This window comes from Bombus pyrosoma, linkage group LG4 (assembly GCF_014825855.1).
Source record: "Bombus pyrosoma isolate SC7728 linkage group LG4, ASM1482585v1, whole genome shotgun sequence".
Classification (NCBI taxonomy): domain Eukaryota; kingdom Metazoa; phylum Arthropoda; class Insecta; order Hymenoptera; family Apidae; genus Bombus; species Bombus pyrosoma.
Genome location: NC_057773.1, coordinates 4472855 through 4488478, shown reverse-complemented (window position 1 = coordinate 4488478; position 15624 = coordinate 4472855). Strand labels below are relative to the sequence as shown.

The following is a 15624-nucleotide window of genomic DNA, read 5'->3' as shown; positions in this document are numbered from 1 at the left end:
TTTGATAAACAGGCTTTTACTCGACAGATCCCCTGATATCAAGCTGCAGAGAGACTACACGTTATATGCGTCTTTTTATCTTCGTCACGAGTGCCTGTCCAAATGCCGTACTGCGACGACATGGCGAATTAGGGCGAATTTTTTTCTCGTTTAACATGTTCAAGCTGGGGGGATTTCTACGATTTCTGCCTTCCGCTCAGGAGAAAAAAGAAAAAGGGTGAAAACAATTTTCTCGCTTGATTTTTATTTCAGAAATATTAATTCGTTATTGTCGAGAAATATTGAAAGAAAAAAAAAAAATAAATGATGTCGATACGTGCATCGATTTCGCACTGAAACGTGTTAATTTGTCAGTACATATATATGTACTGCTGACGTTTATTTGTTTTTATATCTTCATAAATATAATTGAAAAGCAATGTTACAAATTATTTACAAATGTCAATAATCGCGTGGGAAAAACGGGACATTCGTGATAAAATTATCACCTTCTGGTATACCGAATGTATATTCTAGAATTATGGAAATTTTTATGAATATGGAATATTTAACGAAGCGTGAAGATAAATGTTTGTCAACGGCAGATAACGCGAGAATAATCCGGGAATAATATGTTGAGAAAGAACACAATACAATTATTGTTCGAACGGAATATTTCATTTTATAGTTTCCAGAGGATTGATTTTCTCGGACAGGTGTTCGCATTCGAATAAAAAATCCGCCCGTCTGCCGTTATTACTGTCCAGCAAATGGAGGTCGAAAATAGTATTTCTTACGCCATGGTGAAGGAATCGGGCAAACCAGCTGATGGTATTATAATATAGATCGTATCTACATTTCTAACGTGTTGCTAACGATGTTCTATCGTTCATATATTTTTAATTCATGCTTATAGCGCTACAAAGACTGATCATTTATATGACAATATCCTAGAAACTGAAACGGAATTACGTTTCTAAGAAACGTAGTTCCTTCCGTCGATTTTATTTATAAATTAGTAACACTGACTAATCAAGATTATAGGAAATATTGTGATTGATTTAAGAACAATATATGAGAATTGTAGTTTCTATAACATAGGCCATAAAAAGCAACAGAATATTATGAAACTTATCTTTAAGGGAGGAAATTTTTACTTTGTTAAAATGCCATTCTTCGAAGTATGATTTTACTCGACGAATGAAAGAATAATGGTAAATTAGAAAATACAGATTTAGAATAATCGAATGGAAGCTGTGCGGCATTTTATATTCTCCAAATAAATGAGAACAGAATTATAAAATAGAAAGAAATAAAAGGAATAGAGAGTTGGATCCAGAAAAAGTACCATAAATAAAATTAGGGCAGAGAAGTATCAAAATTAATGCAAGAGTGTATTAAAATTTTATCAAAGTAGGATATATTTTCCCCAAAGGGAAGCAACATACCTCCGAGCGGTTTGATTAAGAGGCCACTAACCAAAGTTCCCTCAACGAAAAGGTGGTAAGCATCAAAGGAAGAGTCGGCAAAAAACATGATGGCAGTTTCCGGCAAAGCACAATCTCGCGAGATCATTTTTTCGTCGCGCACTAGCCCTTTCATCGAACCCATTAGGCTCCCTGTGGCCATGGAGCTAAATGGAAGGTCGAATTATAGAAGAAAAGGTCTCGGCTCTTTGTCGGAAATCGAAGAAAAATATACTGTAACTCGGTCGAAAAAAAGGAATGTGCTTGTTAGAAGAAAATACAAGAGACATATTTAAAAGAAAATTGCAATTTTGAAATATCTTTCCTTTATATATTGTTGGTATTTCTTTATAGGATTGAAACGATCGATAGGGAAACTGTATCGATTTGGTGCATAATTTATAAACGATAAAACGGAAGTATCAAGGATACATCGATCTAAGAACTCTGTCTTTTTCTATTATTTCTCTGACGTAGAGAGGTGTCCTTAATTAAAATATTCCAAGTCGAACGATTCTGCGAATTGATTCGTAAATGGAACATATTTATAATTGTAACGTGCACGCTACAACGACTTGAAAGGAAAATTCTGAGCCCTGTTTGCTCTTAACGATTTATTAATATTCGGTTGAAATGAGAATTTAGAAACAAAGGGAAAGAGTATTTTCATTATGATAAATGTAACGATAAACGAAGAAACACGCGTACATGTGAGAGGAAAGAAAATGGATAAAAGCGTGCTTCAAAGAAACGATAAATCCCCTTGAAAACAAAGCCGATACGGATGAACTGAAAAGTTTTCTGAAAAATTCCATTAATGAAAAAGTCGTAATAAATATATATATAAGTAACAGGTGTATTTTCTAGTCAAATAATTGAATTATTATGAAATCTTAATCTATTTTACGAATCTAAAGAAACAAAGTTCTTTAAGAGCGATTATAATTAGCAACTTAGACGTAATTTATATTTAAAAAATTAAAACTTCCAATATAATCAACTCGTTTCGACCTTTTGCCTTGCATGATTTTTTTCTTTTTTCTAAAAGCATTCCGATTGTTTCCTATTTAAACGATTGAACTATTTAACCATAAGCTATACACGCAGTACTGTACAGTTACTAAACAGTATAACTAAAGTGTAATTAAAAATAGCATAGCTAGCAAAATGGCGTTAAATGAAAGTGGCCGTTAAAAAGTAAAAGATGCAGAGTGCGAGATAAGTAAAACAACCTAAGGTTTATTACACATCTCGAAATGGAAAGAGTCTGTTGACAAAATTGTTTAATCAGCTAGTTAAGTAAGAGTTAAGTAAGGAAGTTACTTAAGAAAATAATATACCTGCCAAGTAGGACCGTAGCGAAATTGAAGGACGATTAGATAACATTTAACCGTGCCTTTTCGTCGAACTCGTTCAAGATCGTTTACGTCGGTGAACTTGAACTCAAATGTGTATTCGTAAAAAGCGAATGGAACCAGGCAGCCAGGGTGGCCTTGCTTGCGGTCGTTTCATCCATTCATGGGAGTTACTTCTCTCGTCTTTGTATGAAGGAACGATCGTACAAACTGTTTTTCGGCTCTTACCTCGATATACAGTTAAAACCGTCTGGCATCTGAACCTTCGAAATTACACGTTTCTTCGCTCTACCCTGGAGAACACGAAGTTTAAATAATTCTATGAAAATTTGTCAATATTTTTCTAGTCGAAAAATCGCTAATATCTTGAAATTTGACAATTCAGAAAGACGAAGAAAAAGAAGAAAATTATAAAGTTATTTCGAAAGAGGGAAAGTTACCATTTTTCTATTAATTTACAATTTCTCTCAAGTCATAGTTTTTAGCGTGAGCTCGCGAATCAAAGAGTAATGGCAAATTATGAAATATCGATTTACGAAAAAATTACGAAAACTATTTATAGATATTTTATATTTCCCAAATGAGCAAACTCGATATCGTAAAATACTACGAACAAGGAAGATTGAAAAGAATGGAAAGATGTCGTAGAGCCGATCGAATAATACTACGTGTAAATGAAGAACGAATAACCAAAAAATAGGAGAAAATATAGAAACAGCAGGAAAAATCAGTAGGATACGAAACTCGAAGGAAGAAGGGCACGCTGAGAAGAAAATATTACGTACAGCTGTAAGAGGTGACACATATTATGCAAGCCAATCAGAATATCTGTTTCGTCAGAATATCTGACGGTCGTGTCTGTTTCAAAAACGGACAATTCGATAACGACCAGCATAAACATTATCTCTAACATTAACGACAGATTACGAAACCGCAACATAAAAGCTGAACGGTGTCCCTCGTATATTTCTTTCTTTTCTGGTCATTCTAAAGGCTGCTACAGCTTCCAGTCTACTAATATGGTATTCTTCTGCTTACGTCTATGCGTTTCTTTAAATATAGAAATCGAGCCTGTCATCGTGTAGAGAAGGACATCAGGAAATAGAGCGAGTGATCTGTCGCGCTGATAATCACCGTCATTGTTACATTTTTGCTTGCTGTCTTTCTTTCTGATTTTTATTTTATTAGGAATCATGCGTAATACCACGATTTGCGTCACAAGAGAAGGGTGAATGACGCGATACAGGAATTTCTCAACCGATAGGGAAAGTAATTGCATTGTGCTTGATTTCCTGCAGATAATTCGAGATCCTGTCTGAAATTGGAACTCCAGACAATTTTAATACCGTTCTTTTATTCGTGCTTCAGGATAATCTTAACGCTGTAGTTTCTGATCTTCTCCGATGCATTCTACTTCTCATTGATCCTTCTTTTAATTATTCTGATTTTACACGTTGTTCGTTTTTAATTTCTTCAACATTGTTCTCTCGTTAATCTTCAAGGATGAAATTATTCTTTTTTAATAGATGTCTGTATAGTCTGATCCTCTTCGTTGATCCTGCATCTATTAATTCTTCGGTAGTTGATCATTTATTCGTATAACTATGTAGTTAGTTAATTATTCGCGTTTAACTTTCTCAACATTGTTCTTTCGGCCATGTTCATAGCCACTAATTTTTCTATTTTTAGGCGTTAACCGGTTGAAATTTTTTCCTTTTCAGCTTACAGTTATTTCTATTTACGCGCTGTTTCGAATTACTCAGTTCTTACGCCTGACTTATCTAAAATTCCTTAATTGCCGAGAAATGTAACTAACATGGAAAAGGTCTTACGTATTTCCGTTGGATATTCCAAGGCTTAAAAAAATTGGAATTTTAAATAGAAAACATTACCCGTAAACATTTATCTGTTCATAGAAGAGTGGAAATGGCAGGTAGTAACATTATTTTCCTCTAAAATCAAGTGGGAAGGAATGGTCGCTACTTAGGCTATAATTTATTAATAACATACTTTACGCTTACATACGTAACGCAAATATCTTGTTTTTCCTAGAAAGTTCAATTTTCCTTGTCATTAGCCAGAACTCTCTTGTAACTCGTTTATAGGAATGTAGTTTACACGTGTACGTTTATTTCTTCGTTTAATGTCTACGTTAAGATTCTGATCTATGAAAATATCTATCCACGGAGGATTACCGAATGACGTTCATATTTCGAAAATTTGTCTCAGATTTTTACACCTAAGTAATGTTTTATGAAATTAAATAATTTTAAATAATCATTTTTTTAGTAAGCTTTATCTAGAATGTATTGTCATCTACAAAAAAAAAAAAAGAAATCAAGGAATTTGTCAAGATATCGTTTATATTAGGACTTTCTTGAATATTAAAAAAATTATAAATTTTCTCGTAACAGAAAATAACAGATATTTTACGATATGCTACTAATAATCTGTAACAAAAATTGGTCGGCGATATTATCGTGCGATATTATAGCGTGTTGCGTAACACGACGACTAGAAGAAGGATTTATGTTCAGAAATAATTGAAATGCGGTAAAAGAAAGAGATGAAATATTTCGAAAATGTGAAGAGACTGCAATATTTGTAGACATAAAGGATAGATAAGTAACAGTGTTGCCAGAAGGCATAAAAAAATGAATAGATAATGGTGTTGCCAGAAAAATCGCTGAAAACTTAACATACCTAAAACTGACAATGAGTAAGTTCTGTGCGTTCAAGTTAAAACATCAAATTATTGAGAACACCTTTAATTTATACACGAACGAATGTTAATTTAATGCTGCTTTTTAAACCTAAAGTCAAGTCGATTCTGCTTTTCCAATAAAATTCTGTCTTGTATCATGCAATGAGGAAGCATATGAAGCTATCGGTAATTCGTGGTATTTGTAAAAAATTAATCTGAGAGTTCTGGAAATTGAAATAATTTTATAATTGATATGTAAAATGACAGCTATTTGCTTTTAAAATTCTGATAGCAGTCAAAATTTCATTTTTCGTATTTACCGTGTTGATTATCGAACCCTCGACGCTATATGGTTTACTCTCATAAAACGTTAACACCTAAATTCGCTAAGTGAACTGTCAAATAAAACGATTCGCTTTTATTGAACGCAAGTGTCTTAAAAATCTCAAGGTCCTCCGAATTGATCTCCACAATAGATCCAACCTTTCTACTCATTTCAACACTAATGGGCCTTTGTAAATAAAAATTCTGCCACAACTTGGAACGAAAGTTGGACTTTGAAACATTGGTTTGATAGTGGTGCAAGGTTTAGGAAGTTCCGCGTAACATCGATCATTGTAATTGACACTTATTGGACAAGAGAAGAATAGATATTTTCGTAAATAAACTAAGCTCATAAAATGAGACACGCAAAGTAAGATCGAGTTCTCAAACACAAGGAATTCGTAAAAATATGAAACAGCATTGAATTTTACAAAGTTATTATCTTTCTAATTGTTCCTGAAAATGGACAATTAACAACTTCTAATCTATAAATAAAACATAACGATCCTAGTAGAGCAACAATTTTCAAAATGCATCGATACCAATAAAATGCAAATTTCCAAAATACGACTATGCAAGGATAAACGATGTTTACTGGAGTCTAGAAATAATAAAATATCTAAGAATATAAATTTGAAGAATTTGATTTAGGAATTACAAATAAAATATAATAAAATTAAATGACATAACAGGAAGAATGTAAAAATGACAAATAAATCAATAATTCGGCAAGGAAAAGTTCGTGTCAAGGATAGTTGCGGTTTGCCAATTAAATTTTACCTGAATTTCTTTCATCGGTCGTACACACGGCTTATCTAGTCTCATATTTTCGTCACTCTTCCATCTTCATTCGTTCTTCCATGAACCGGTTTCAAACTCGTCTTCGTGGCTTCTGGTAATCACTTGGCCGACCTTCTTCGGTTATTCGTCGCTGCTTGCCTGCGAGTTGCGCTTCGATTCGCTGGGAACCACGGACTTTCCCTGGGCGTTCATTGCTTTCGAGGTCATCAGCTTTCCGATGAATAAAACCAGATGTGACAACACGTAAAAATCGTTTCGGCTCGTTGTGTCTAACCACGATCGATGGTTCGCCTGTAACGAAATTCCGGTTACAGGGATGGGAAAACCAAATCTTTTACGTCGTATCGAGTTTCAAGGCAAAAGAATAGGAATTTACTATGGGCGAACTTCTGCTAAAAAATTCACAGCTTCCTGAATTTCGATCAAACTAGATCCAGAACTAGGACACCAGCTCTGGAATTTTGTTACGGAGCTTAGAACGTGAATTCATTGATTATTCGTCTCGGTTTGTTCGTAAATTCATGTTAGGTGTTTTTCATTGGAAATAGAGGAATTTAAAGCTACATGGAGAGAATGATTTATATTTAGCTTTAAAATTTCCTCGATTCCTTGGATTTCTTTGTTTACTTCTTCAATTCTTACTTACTTCTTCATTTTCTTTCTTGTTTAAAACAGATCTACTAAACTGGATTTTCTGTTCTTACTTAGCCAAATATTTAGAGCTAAACTTCTCAAAGAAAAAAAAGAAGAAACGTGTATTTATCGTAAGAAGAAGAAGCTGCACGTTCCAAGATGGACTACAGAAAATGCTACAACATCGTCACTCGCGTTTCTCTGCTTTTCGATGTACGGAGTTGATCAACGTATATCCAGAAATTTGTTTAATTTTTCGATCTTTTTCTTTTATATTCGTGACATGTCAATCTCTTGAATTTTTAACTTTTATTTAATTCCTCGACTTTCCACTAACTTTTAAATCTGACTTTCATTTAATCCTGTAACGTCGACACATTTGCATACTTCCAACAGAGACTTTTATTATCCAAAATGAAAGAACAATATGCAAAACTACGTCACGATTTTACAGTCGAAGAAATAAACTCGAATAAGCTTCGCTTATGGTATCGCCTTTTCGATTGTTTGATTTTCTACTCGTTAAAAACGAACGCCGAATGGTATTTAAATATACGGGATACAAACACCTGTTACAAATATCCTGTATGTTGCATTCATCCGTGGGAATGTCGTAACGCTTTACGCACTTCCAGACATCTTGCTTCTTTTATCCATAAATTAATTCACGCGGCCGAAGGCCGCCGCGATTCAGAAGAAATCGATTCAAATTTGCGAAATGTATATGCACGTGCTATCTTTCGCTCTTTTATTACAGACGCGTGCTGCTGTAGCTTCATCGTAGTCCTTCATTCTGTGGCGCTTAAGCTGTCACCACACATTATTCCGTCATTAATCTCAATGATATCGCTATCCGAAATTTGTGTCTTCAATTCAATCTCGTCTTCGTATTCGTCTTTGCTTTGATTGATTTTGATATTTGAGAAATGATCTCTAACACGTTAGAGACGAAATAATTAATTTGAAGTTTAAATTTGAAATTATAAACGAATAGGCCTACACACAGAAACAGACTTACAAAAAAGTATTCGAATTTCTTTTATGAATATATTATCTGTATTATTGAAGATATTTTGAAATTTCATTCAACGATCATGATTATATTGGTAAAGTTTGTAACGTATCTGGAAATGTATCTAAGAGCTGATAGAAAGAGAATAATATTAAATATTGAATTATTAAAATCATAATGATATTATAAAAATAGTATATGTGTTATATCGGTGGTATAATAATTGTATATATTATGAAAATTATTAATATTAGATTATACTGTTGATATAGGCTGTTTTTTTTTTTTTTTTTTTCTTAAAAATCATCGAGTTTCGGTCTTGCATTTATAAAAGTCATCGAAGAAAGAGATCCCAAAACAGAAATTAATACACATGATGAAATAATTTGCAGGAATGGCAAATTGTGCAATCGTCTACACGAAATAGTAATTTCGTGTTTTGCAGACATAATTGCTTTCCAAACAGCTATTAGACAATAAAACTTTATCTTCCGCAATCAACATCAAACATACATTTTAACGTCGAAAAATTCGCTTAAACTATATTTTATTTACTCGAAGGTCATTAAACATTAATTTAATTTAATCTAATTTTAAATATTATCACTTTTCCTCGAGGTGCTTCTCCTAGCTGGCAAGCAACGTGTTCTCTTAATAACTTCTCTATCTAAAATCAATCTTTCGTATCATAGATCGTTAATTTATGCATCATCGCGATGTCTAACCAGTTTCTGATTTTCCACGAATATTACCTATGAAAATTACAGGGAAAAAGCAGGATAAATTACGTTGTACATTTTTTACGGAGCAGTTTTAAAATTGGATACCATACGGCAAGACTGTAATATGCCACAATTTTTGTTTTTTTTTTTTTTTTTTATTATACACAATAGAAATTATTTGATTTTGGAATTGAATATGTGTTCTTGCCGCACTCTTGGATATTTTGAAAATATTAATACGCTTGTATAATATAAAATCCATAAAACTAATCTTATCTTTCTACGCGCGGTGTTCGATTTAACAAGATGACACCAAAATTGTTGTTTTATTTGATCTTGGGACTCTTATTCGTATGTTATTGTAACTTCAAAAATATCAAAGTATTATTCGTTTTAACAGATACGTACATTTTACTCCGACAAAATTTTCTCAATTACATATATCTTCGTACCTAACGAAATTCTTTCCACTTGTAACTGAAGCGTTTATTTTAAAAGTAATGCAAGTATATTTTTCGACAAAAATTGAGAGATTTACATGTACTTTAAGGTAAAACTCTTATTTATAAATTGTTATAATTTCACTGTTAGAGTACTCGTTCTGTTTGAGTCAATTGAAATATCGTTAATAAATGGAATAACATAATCGCGTAATCATAATTATTTTGGAAGCGGTATAAGTCTATTTCTTAATGATCTGTAGCTTGTCCAAATAGTCGAGACAGCAATAATCAAAAAGAAATGATATTGAAATTAAACAACAGTATTTTACGTGTTTCAATTCTTCAACGACAAGCTTCCGACTTGATCTTCATATTTACACGTGAATCATCACATCTTCTCTTCGATCTTATCCAGAGAAGCTGATAAGGAAGTTCGTGATATATGTGGAGCACCGTTTATAGCCGCGATTACGAATGCAAATGTTTTCGTCCTATGTGTGGACATACGACATGTAAGCGAATCCCCGGGCATGTTGCGTTGTCATGTCGCAACGTTATCGGAGCTATCATGCATGCAAATTTTACAAGAACGATCAACGACGATGTATCTTTCCATGATCTTGGCGTGCGCACCTTTTGAATTTTGTTAAATGACAAAACGCACTAGAGTTGCTGAAATAATTTATTCATCGTGCAGCATCAGAACAGAATATCTGTCTTCCGAGTTGGATTAAAATAGTTGCAAATTATTTATTGAATTAAATAAAGAATGACTGTACTTCAATAAAAATTTGAAATCAATATCAAGCAATTACAGAAGATAATCTGTAGATATACATAGTGATTATAAACAAACTGTACATAACGAGGAAATAATGAAAGGAAAATTGGATACAAATCATAACGAGTATAACGAGTAATTGATATCAGAAATACCTATATATTCGCAACGTAGAATTGACGACCCTGAATAACAACATGCTAATAATCACCTCGTCGATCGAGTAATTAAAGGAACGTTATTGTCTTCTGTGAAAATCACAGTGCGTACTTTCATAACGCCTTTATAGAGTCAGGCAAAAGCTATTGTATGCATAAAAATGGATTTATTAAACGTATTAATTATGCACTATCCTGCAACAAAAAAGAAAAACCTCCTTCCTAAAAAAAGAAAAAGAAAAAAAGCAAAAGAAAAAAGATACTATATGTCTTCTAACATTAATTTACGATACGAACGGACAAAAAAAACAAGATCAATCAGCGTGATATACCAATTGTTCCAATTTTTTATACTCTACAAGATGACGTAATTTTGAAAAAATATCAGCGAAGATCGTTATCTATTTATGATAATAATAACATCTCGCAAGACACGTTGAACAGATCCATCAAACGGAATGATACAGGTATATTACTTATAAGTAATCTCGATGATTTAGCGCTTTTATTGACAAATCTTAGAAACGACATATACTGCAGCAACCGAGACAATCTTCGAATTTACAGAAGATCGTTGCATCCAACGAAGAAGAACGTTTTATGTATTAAACAAGTTTCAACTTGTTGTTTAAACCGCTGGCAGGAAGATTCCTCTCTTTTAGACTTCCTCTTAGATCAACGCAAGACGATGACTTATAATTCTTATAAATATCGATAAAACGTCTTCCTTCACACGTCTATTACGAAATCTATCCTCCACTGCAATAGAATATAATTAATATTTATCTACGAATTCCGAGAATTAAATTGACGAATAATTTGAATAGCTTTTCGAATCTTTCACGTTCGATTTCTTCTGGCGAATTTCCAATGAGGAACCCTTTACTGCAATACGCGCGAAATTCAAACTTCGTTTTCAAACCGTTCCGTTGCGTAAGAAAGATCGTAAGAGCGATCTTGCATCTCGCGTATATAACTTGTAATTCTCTTCCTTTTTTTCTTTTTCAAGGGTATCAGGTTTCTGAAGCAAATATCTTTGACGGTTAAGTCCCCGCGTCTCCGTGTTTGCCGAGTAGATTTCATTACTCAGCGAATTCACCTGAAGCTATCAATGGGGCTATTTTGTTTCGGGAATCGGAAAAACTACCGCGTTCTTTCGTGACAATTGATTTGATTAACTGCGGCTCGAGGAAGATAAAAACGGAAAATATCGCGCTCGTTGGGTTTATTTTCGGTGTCGGAGATTGCACGAATAGAAAATTTTTAATCGTCGATTGGTGTAATCGATACTATCCGATCATAATCTTTTTATCTCTCGGATAAATATAGAAGGTCGAAAAATTGGAACTACGGCGATATTGAAGTTTGGAAATTTGGGACTTGGACGATTTGGAAATACTTAAAGATTAGGATATTTGGAGCTTCGACGATTTGGAACTTCGAGCGCATTGAAACTGGAATATTTGGAAATTTGGAAATTTAGAAGTTCGACAATTTGAAAATTTACGCTTGGAAATTGGAATGTTAGAAAATTTTAAAATGTCGATACGACTAATATTTATTTATATTTTCCTATATGTCTGTTGATTTTTTTCGTTCATGATGTAACAAACCGAAGAACCGTGGAATTTCAATTCGAAAAAGATATCAAAAAACATTTACCATATGAAGAAACATAGTGAAAGAAAGTATGGTTCACTGAACGGTTGATTCGCTTTTACTCAAGTGCTATACGAGGATATGATGGATAAAAAAGAGGAAAGAGAATTGCGTAAAACACGGAGAATTGTACAAGTCGAAGATAAGTAAATGATGTGATGTTGGAACAATAAAATTGCCGACTGAATGATCATTGCGAGTACCATGTGAATTACGATGGAACCAACTTTATTATGATTCACACACGGTATTCGAACTTTTCAATTATTCCTATTAAATTTAATCACGCAAGACAAGCTGTTAATCAATTCACGTGTCAAGTATCATCAAGAGCTAAAGCTTTTTTCTGTTTCTTTGTTTTTAAAGTCCTTTAAATTTAAATTCTTTAAGTTGTTAGTATATTTCCATATAGCATTTTCCCCATCAAATTCATTTTTTCTTAAATAGTAATACTTATTTTAGAAAATCTGCAAAACTAAAGCTACGTCATTTATTGATCATTTTCCAAAGTCTCTTTTCTACCATCGGTTAATTAATGGCAAATCAATTTATATTGAATTTGTTAAATCAATTTTGTTTAATAATTAGTAATTAAAATCAAAAGTCAAATAAATTAATGAGCTCCATCAGATAAACTCTTTCATTTCGTCGATAATGGAGCGATTATTTTAAATTGTTTCATCGTTCGACTTTGAAAACCACTCAAGGAACTATCAGTTACACGATATCTGACTAACGCTTCGACGGATGGATAATCAACGTTTGATTCACATGATCATTGTTTTTCCAGTTCACATATCATTAGCCGAATTCAATACCACAGTAAACCTGCGATACTAAAAACTACGTAATAATTTCTATTTTATAATCATTCTTTCCTACCTGAAAGAAATCGATCTTTCGTATATTATAAATCCCAATGTACACAGCAAAACAACTCAAAATTATACTTTTTTCTTTTTCTTGCTAAAAAAATTCATACTCAATATTCTAATACTCCTCTATACTAATATTCCTGATCAATTAAACAGCCTAGCTGTCTGCTTATTATTGTATCCCTTCCAATCTGTACTATACTATACAAACAACACTGTAAATTACCATACGTAACATGATGAAACACGGGAAATTCACAAATTCTCGCTCCAAATACTGCAAGACTTCACCTCACTCAATTATATCACTCAAATTTTCATGAATCACCAACAGGCAAGTTAAGTTAGTTAACCAAACACGGTTTGAGGAAACATATCAAATCATGCAACCAGCTAATCACTCGACGCCGCAGCGTTCTCGGCAGGTACACTCACCTGCGCGTCACCAGTTTATGTCTCTCGCTTTCCGGTCGCGTATAAGTGCCGCGACAAAGCGACAAGGGAGAAAGAAGATTGCGATGGAAGTAAGAAGAGCGAGGAAGGAAAAAAGCGTGCAAACGAGTCACGAGGAAACCGAACGGTCGCGGTGAAACAAGAGAACCGGCTCTTTGGAATCGTAAAATCCCCGCAGTTCTCCAGTGACGTCTTCGACTTCGGCGTTGCTGTCGATGGGACGATCCACGGGGACCAAAGTCATCGTCCAATAGCCGCACACACGACGCTGGTGGGGCTCCGCTTTCGTCTGCACGCGCTATAAAGCCCCACTAATTGTCCACGCGGCGAACAGTCGGTGCGTGCCCCCTTTTAAACGACGATGTAGCGCGGCGTCCGAAAAATCGAGGATCTCGTGCACCCAAGATCACTGTGACGATCGAGATCGAGCACGTGTCCTGGACTTGGATCACAGGATCACGAGAGTCGTTGCGATCCGCGATTTTTTTTATTATTTTTCCCGTTTCCGTTTTATCCTGTTGAAACAGTGAAAAGACATCCGAAAGAGGAAGAAGAAGAAGAAAAGAGTAAAGTTTGTTCGAAATCGACTTATCGAGTCGGACAAAAGTGAAGAAGCTAGATTTCATTTTATTTCTGTGACTTCTGCGAAGAGTTCCTCGTTTTACAAACAAAACCACGACGAGATCTGTGATACGCCGAGTGAAGTTTCGCGTTGCTCTTGGACGATCGTGGAAAAGGTAAACGTTTGTTTGCACGGATCATTTGTATCGATGTGTCGCGTGAGACTTGAATTTTAGTACAGTGGTTCGTCGTGAAAGTATTTGAACGCTGATCGCAAAAAGCTTTGGTGTATAATGTATGTTATCTGTTACACGAAACATTATGAAGTATATCGGATGAAATTTGTTCTATATAATCATACCTGTGTTATCTTAGCCGTGTCTCATTACGGTGATAATTATGCTTCAAAATGTTTCATCTAACACATATTATAATATCTACTATATCTATAAAGGACTTCTATAAGTATTTGAGTATTTAGCATAGATAACTTACGCATCTTGATTGTATGTGTTACATAAAATATTTCAAAATTTCTTTAGTATCGGAATGGGACATGACTATCGTAAGTCAGTCAAATTTTTAGTCAATCTGAAGCTACTGTGATATTCGTTGATTGCGAACATAATACACATGATATATTTACAAAATGTTTGCACAAATGTTGAGATATTTTCACTTCAGCTACTGTATGAAATTTTATTTGCTATTTCTTGAAGAAGGAAAATGAACGAAGTTCTTTCATTGCTTTAATTGCGTTTTATCTTTAATTAACACTTCCGTCGATAACCTACTTAGATAACCAAATTTCCCTCGTGGAAGATAATAACTAAAAGTTTGGTATTTGCTTCGATCAAGTTACATACATACCATTTCTTCGTGATTACTCGGTCTCTTTACTTCTTCTCGCTTTTACGACGAATTTAATTGAAATCTGACCCAATGACTGCTATAACACTGCTATGATATAATAATATATGGCTCTTAAGATTGGAAGTTTCGTTAAATATCACGATATAATGGTGGTTCGTTGATTGATCGAGATTTTGACTTATTAAATAAACAATTTTGCCCTTGTTCTTTAAAATGTCTTCGTGATGTGACACTCAGTGTATTTATGTTAACCGCTAATATACTGATGTGCAGTGACTTCACATTTACTTAGTTTAGACATTTTACTAATTATTAGAAACATACCGCAGACAATGCAGTAGAACCTCTCTTATCCGAACTAACAGGAAGACGAAATTTCATTTATCCAAATACAGTCTAAGAGTAATGGACAGATTCTTTAAATATTTATAGACTCATCACATAATTTTTTCAATGTAAATAACTACACAGAGTTACGTTCTTTATTGTACTTCGAACCATCGAAGTTCTTCTACGAGTGCGACGAGTGCTTCGACATGAGAAGATATCTCTTCATTAGCATTTTCGTCTGCTATTTTCATTTATATAAAATCGTCATTATTATCGTCTACATCGCAATGAAACATTTCATTACATCAGAATATTTTACGGCTTTTCTACCGTTACCAACGTCTGAGGAATCTACGTGCTTTGAATAATTTTCAATTATGTTTTTCTTTCTTTAATTCCCCAATATCTTCTGGCTTCTCCAATATTGTGTATTTTTGCTAATTTTGTTGCGCTTACGTCACTTTCCAGTTTCCTCGTTTATATCGTATTTTCTTG

At 33.8% G+C, this 15624-nt stretch overlaps 2 protein-coding genes across 4 annotated transcripts in view; one reads left to right on the top strand and one right to left on the bottom strand.

Annotated features, from left to right (window-relative positions):
• Window positions 1-13482, bottom strand: part of LOC122566798 (glutathione S-transferase-like) — a 57723-nt gene extending 44241 nt beyond the window's left edge. Inside the window, exons 1-2 of one of the 2 annotated variants that reach the window (XM_043724560.1) lie at window positions 13348-13482; window positions 6609-6920 (exon numbers count right to left, since the gene is read on the bottom strand). The gene's annotated coding sequence lies outside the window, so the exon portion shown is untranslated. Of the gene's footprint in view, window positions 1-6608; window positions 6921-13138; window positions 13299-13347 lie in introns of those variants that run through there. The other variant, XM_043724561.1, reaches the window with a different exon arrangement.
• Window positions 1-15624, top strand: part of LOC122566788 (carcinine transporter-like) — a 52619-nt gene that overhangs the window by 20145 nt on the left and 16850 nt on the right. The window contains exon 1 of one of the 2 annotated variants that reach the window (XM_043724517.1): window positions 13705-14102. The exons of the other annotated variant lie outside the window; for it this stretch is intronic. The gene's annotated coding sequence lies outside the window, so the exon portion shown is untranslated. Of the gene's footprint in view, window positions 1-13704; window positions 14103-15624 lie in introns of those variants that run through there. 2 annotated transcript variants of the gene reach the window in all.